General features: G+C 37.7%; 1 pseudogene; it reads left to right on the top strand.

Moving 5' to 3' along the window:
- The first annotated feature begins 490 nt into the window (after positions 1–490).
- LOC135587020 (large ribosomal subunit protein uL5-like) lies at positions 491–5491 on the top strand (annotated as a pseudogene).
- Positions 5492–6241: the final 750 nt, after the last annotated feature.

Below are 6241 nucleotides of genomic sequence, written 5' to 3'. Positions count from 1 at the left end.
ATGAATCTGAAGACTTCCATCCTCTCGGTCATTTGCATCTACTGGTGACACAAGTGCATCATTCATGCAAGCATTATTGATCTCAGTGCATAGAATAGCAAACTGAGGGTTGAGATGGATACAATGGATACTGCCAAATGAGCAAGGCTTCATTCCACATCCAGCATCATCTGGAGTTGCAGCAAACTTCTGTCATGCAATGCCATGGCTGTCAACTTACTTTCCACATGGAGTATTGCAACAATTAATGAGTGTTTTGATTATTACTCTGTCACTCCATGTTCTTATTGCCTTCATGTATGTAATTTAAGATCCTCATGTTAATTTCTCCAATATAATGGTCGATCTCTAAATCTTTGTGTTCATCCCTTTTTATCGTATACGAAGGAACAGCAAAATACATACAAACTGCTGCAGCTTCTTTTGTTTACATGAGAAGCTGCTGCAGATATCCAACATTACTTGGTTGCATAAGGACAAATCACGTACGATGTATCCCGAGTTTTCTGCCTCGGAGATACTGGCAATACGCGTCGAAGTCGTCGCTGATGCTCGCCAAACCCTAAGGAGGACGGGAGCTACGCAAGTACGAGAAGCCGAAGGGAAAGAAGCATCAAGACGAGGCAAAACGGAGAAAGGAAAACAGTTCTCAGTCTCAGCCTGTGAAGATAATGGTTAAGACTTGAGATGAGCTCAAGTTGGTGCCCCCCCCGCAGTGTTGGGACTGTGGTGATGGTCATGCAGGAAGAAAGGAGGAGTCTTGGGACTGTGGTGATGGTCATGCAGGAAGAAAGGAGGAGACTTGGAGCCCTGTAAAGCTTATCCAACTAGTGAATCCTCCTCCAAGATAAATCTGTGAGAAATCAAGTCAGCTAAATTCCTCTTATGTTATCTCACTCCCATAACAACAAAAAATCTCCTCTATATGTAATTATTTTCAGATTCAAAATAAGTATCAAATTCTTTTATGTTAATTTATATATCACATTGACTATGAACTGAAACAGTATCTTTGTTATGGCTTTGCTCGATTGCTCATATGGCTGCTGTATGCAGAAAAATAAACAAAAAGATGATTTTTTTTATGGATCTTACAATACTCTATCAAAATCTTTACCAACTAAGCTATCTAACATCTTTCTGTCTTATGAATCGGTTACTGTGATGGCTACGCAATGATTTCATTTGGAAAAATAGAAAAAGATTGCACTAAATACTAGTTCAAAACATAGTCAAAGATTCAAGCAAATACTGGGATGGCTTTACTTGTTGCCTATGATCATGAGCAGATGATGATATGAGCAAGAAGACACCTCCTCCATGCCAGATGAGATGGACAGTGGGGGAAAATGGCAGGGCAATTCTCCTTTGGCAAGAGAGGGAGGGCACATGCATCTGCACCTGCTTGGACTCCTTGCCAAGAGGAGAACTGCACTGTCATTCTCACACCCACCCTCTTCACGGCGTCTTCCTTCTTCCTCTTTCCTGCTTTCCCTGCGGCTCGAGTTCATCATTTATAGTACGCGGCGCCATAGATCATATCTGGATATGCTGCAGGATATGCTTCCAGCATGCTTCAGGAGCTTTCTTCCCTTTAGGAAGTCTAAGTTCTTCATTACTGTCATATTATACCGTAAAGTTTTTACTTAATACTTGATTTATCGAACCAATATCTTTTATTTTTATGATTATCTGATTGTTGAACTAACAATTTTTGCATGGTTCTATTTTTCTTTAACAGCACCAAAACTTTCTCATCCATTGATGCACTTCAACAAATGCATGGTCTAAACATTGATGTAATGTGTTCGTGCATGAATGTAGGATTACATTGATTTGATCCATCTACTTAATCATGTGTCAACCTCTATAAATCTGGAAAGGAAATGGAACATAGCCCAAAGGAATCATCTTTATGTCCAAGTCATGGCAGCCAAAGGAGCTTTATCTTTGCACCTGGGTTTGCTGGGGGTGGAACATTCTCCAAGATGTTCCAGTTGGGTGCTCCTCTCCATTGTTCTATAAAGATTTGAGATCTCTTGGTTTCCTGGTAAAAGGCATTCATGGAGATGCTCCTGAGCAAGCATTATGTGACATTTTTAGTCTTAATGTTAGGATTGATATGTATTTTTGATTAATAAAAACTTTATTTGCAATCAATAAAGAATCCATATTTGGAAATATTTCTTTACTTGAAGGAAAAAAATAGGAATTAAGTATTGATTACTCTATATTCTAGGATTTTAAGATGTGTTATGTAAGGGGAAAACTGCTTGAATGCTCCATAGTTTTCTTACTTTGGTAGATTTGGTTTGATTCAAGAGATGATTTATTTTTCTTATAGTATAAAGAATCTAATTCAAGAGATGATTTATTTTTGATTTGTTGCCCATAATATTTCATCTAAAAAAATTCAAATGCTCACAAACCCCATCTTGAGAGAGTCAAACACTGTTTGGGTCAATCTTTTCCTGTGCCCCTTTGGAGGATCCCAATTTGGTCCACAGGAAGCTAAGTAGCTTCACAGTGGCATTTTCGTTGTTTTGGCGGCGGCCAGGAGCAGCCGAAAACCCTTACTGGATCTTCCGCCACGCGAGCTGTTTCGCTAATAGACTACGCCACTCTACCCGCGTCGATCTCTCTTCTCTTCTCGCAATGGTTGTAATGCTGCATCATATCAATCGCTTTATCGAGCTTTTCTTCTGATGAAAAGCTGCTCTGATGAAATCGTTCTCCGCCTCTTCCCTTGCAGGATTCCGAGAAGAAGCTGTCGAACCCGATGAGGGAGATCAAGGTCCAGAAGCTCGTCCTCAACATCTCCGTTGGCGAGAGTGGCGATCGTCTCACGAGGGCCGCTAAGTTGTTAGTTATCAGGTCGATCGAACTCATTTGGCGGATCACTTTTGACTGTTTGCATTTCTAGATTTTGCCTTATATATGAGTTGGTCGTTGATTTTTCTGTGTCAAAATCTGATTTTGATGTCCTGATTTCGATTTTTTATTGGGCTGAGATTTAATCAATGTATATTGAAAAATCAAAGCTGAAAGTTGTAATCTTTGTGATAGTATGTTTTTTTAGTCGCTCTCCTGGCCTTGTGAATGTTCCAAGTACAATATTGACATGTCCCTGCAATGCATTTGCAAATTCTAGTATTTGCTAATGCTCAAAAATCTCCTCGCCTATCAGAAAGGCTCATCTGCAGTTGTAGCTAATGTAGTTTTGAGTGGCTATCTTCTATGTATTTAGTTCGTAAATAACAAGGTACGTAAACAGTCTTGATCTGAAGTCGATCAATCTTATATGTGCTGCATTGTTAAATTCTTTTTGAAGTTCTTGGTTGTTTGTTGATAAGCATACAGGGTTTTTATTCTTAATCTATACTGTGTTTAAATCGTTTGCTTATGGATCTAGTTACCTCTGCTTTTGTAGGTTTTGGAGCAGCTAAGTGGACAGACACCAGTGTTCTCAAAGGGTACTTTTGTTGAAGAATAACGTGCATTAAATGAGTATTTTTGAGATTGTTCTGAGGTATACTGTCCGGTCATTTGGAATCAGGCGTAATGAGAAGATCGCGTGCTATGTAACAGTAAGAGGTGACAAGGCAACGCAACTTCTAGAAAGTGGACTAAAAGTTAAGGAATACGAGCTGTTGAGGAGAAACTTCAGTGACACTGGTTGCTTTGGTTTTGGCATACAAGAGCATATTGATCTTGGAATTAAGTAAGCAGTTTTTTTAGTTGTCATTGTTAATTTTCCTTTCAAAACCATAGATATACACTAGAAGAATCTGAACTTGTGTGTCTATATTTATTTGTTGTGTGTCATCTTTGTTAGAATTTAACCTTTAAGTTGATTATGCTTACCTTTGGGGTACAGATATGACAATGGGGAACGTGACCCATTTAAATTTTAATTCTTAAATTATGTGTAGGAAATACACCTGTTGCAAATCAGTGTTTCTGTATGTAGATACTAACTGTTAGTGTTATGTCAGTGGTTTGGAGAATTAGTGTTCTTAACCAGGTTGCTCATGAATATTCTGAGTGAATAATAATAAACATTTAGAGCAATTAAACAATAAATTTTATTTGCTATTATATTTTGTTGCACTTTTTTAGAATCTTAGGAGCAGATTATCCATTTTCTTTCTATTTGAGCTTAGTCCTGGGTACTCTTTTTTTTTAGCTTAGTCATTCTGTACTAAAGAAACTTAAGATTATCATTTGGATCCAACTTCCCATGTTTCGGACATGATTGTTCTTTAATAGTGATGCTTACAGTCCACTCTCAATTTGTTAGTTCCCCCTCTATGTGACCAAAGATTCCTTCATCATTTTCTATTTTCCATCAGTGCATTGCCTGGGAAACCGACACATGGTTCACACAAAACTTCAGTCTTAGGTTTTATTTAGAAAATTCTGATTAAAGGAGAGCAATGTAGAAAGGAGAAAAAAACTTGAGGATAGATTGAAAAGTTGTGAAGTAGACACTTCATTTTTGCTGAAGTAGGCAAACATGTCCATCCATAGTAATTGATCGATACTGTGAGCAGTTATTGATTTGTGCTATGGCTTGAGCATGTGTCATCATCCACACAGCATGGAACTCGTCATGGTACGTTTTGACAATGTCATGCTGTGCTGGTTATGTGCGTAACATGCTGCTGCTATCTATAGTTAGGCATGATATGCGTATTGATAAGTTGCATGTAGCATGGCATCCTTGTTTGAGATTAAGTTGTTGGTTAATCAACATTTTCTTTATTTTTTGGGTCAAAAGCTTTCTTTGATGAGAAAAAAAGAATAGTTATTGAAAATAATCTCTGGAGCAACTTGGTTGGGTTTGAAACCCTGAGAGAGGATCCTTTGGTAAAGGTTATAGCTAAGGGCACATAAATCAAACTTGAATTATTGTAAAAACTAAAATTAAAATTGGTATGTTAAAGTCCTCAAATAGAATTATAGATTTGCACCATGGCTTGCACATATGTCCAAGTTAAGGATTGGATTAGCATAGTCACAAATCATGATATTCTCTGCATGTTAAAAAAAATTTGTGTTTGCTCATTTTATTATTCTATGAATGTGTTATCTTACTTTTTCAGGTATGATCCCTCAACTGGTATCTATGGTATGGATTTCTATGTTGTATTGGAGCGTGCTGGCTATCGTGTGAGTCGTCGCCGCCGCTGATGCAAGTCACGAGTTGGCATTCAGAACCGTGTCACCAAGGAGGATACAATGAAGTGGTTCCAAGTCAAATATGAGGGTGTCATCCTCAACAAGTCTCAGGCAACTATGGGTTCTTAAGGTCTGGTACAACTGGACCTAGAAAATTGTTCTGCAGCTAAATTAGCTCTTTTCTCTTTTTTTTCTTTCAATCATCAGTGTTTCTTTTGAAAACTCTGCTACTTTTCCAACTTTGTGTCCCAGAGATTTGTGTTCTGTTCCTATCATGAATCCAAAGACAGTAGCCATTAAAATTTTCTAACATGTTGTGGAAATAGGTGACTTTTGTATTGAAGAAGCCTGTGTTTTCTGACAATCTATCCTGCTTTAGATGTTAAAGTGTTTGAGTTTATCCTGAAGTGCTTCTTTGTTGCAAACTGTTGGTCCCTGAGGAAGAAATAGTTCATGTGGTTATGGTATGTCTGTTGACACATCTAAACTTTGGACACGACGAAGAGAAGAGAGAGAGAGAGAGAGAGAGGTGTGGTTTCTATACAGTAACAAGGAGCGGTCGAACACTTCGCCTCGTGCTTTACGCCGGCGAAGCAAATGAGGTCGGTGTGTCGAACGTAGTTGACCTTTAAAATGAGGGGATGGTTGCAAAAAATCATAGACTGTTATATTTGAAGACCCTTTAAAATAAGTATATTGTGTATTGCCTCTCTATATCTAAATTTAACATAATGCACACATTCTTGCAAAATATAGAAAATTGGTTGACATCATCTAAATGTCATTCGACTATTAGCTTTTAACTCACTGTGATTGTAAAAATACTAAACATATTTTAGTTATTCAAATATATTTTAGACTCAGACTAATTAATGTCAATTAGATTTTTTCGGATGAATATGAATGGATAAAAAAATAATTTTAACGATGATGACGGATGATTACATCGTGGGTGATTATTATGGTGGTGGTCGACGAAAACGAAGTGATGATCGATTTTGTTGATGTTGATGATGTTGATCCGAATATTGACGACGAGAAGAAAGATGAGGTAGAGTGG

Source organism: Musa acuminata, chromosome BXJ1-9, assembly GCF_036884655.1.
Source record: "Musa acuminata AAA Group cultivar baxijiao chromosome BXJ1-9, Cavendish_Baxijiao_AAA, whole genome shotgun sequence".
NCBI classification, from domain to species: domain Eukaryota; kingdom Viridiplantae; phylum Streptophyta; class Magnoliopsida; order Zingiberales; family Musaceae; genus Musa; species Musa acuminata.
Note: the sequence above shows the minus strand (reverse complement) of the source record. Positions and strands in the feature narration are given on the sequence as shown.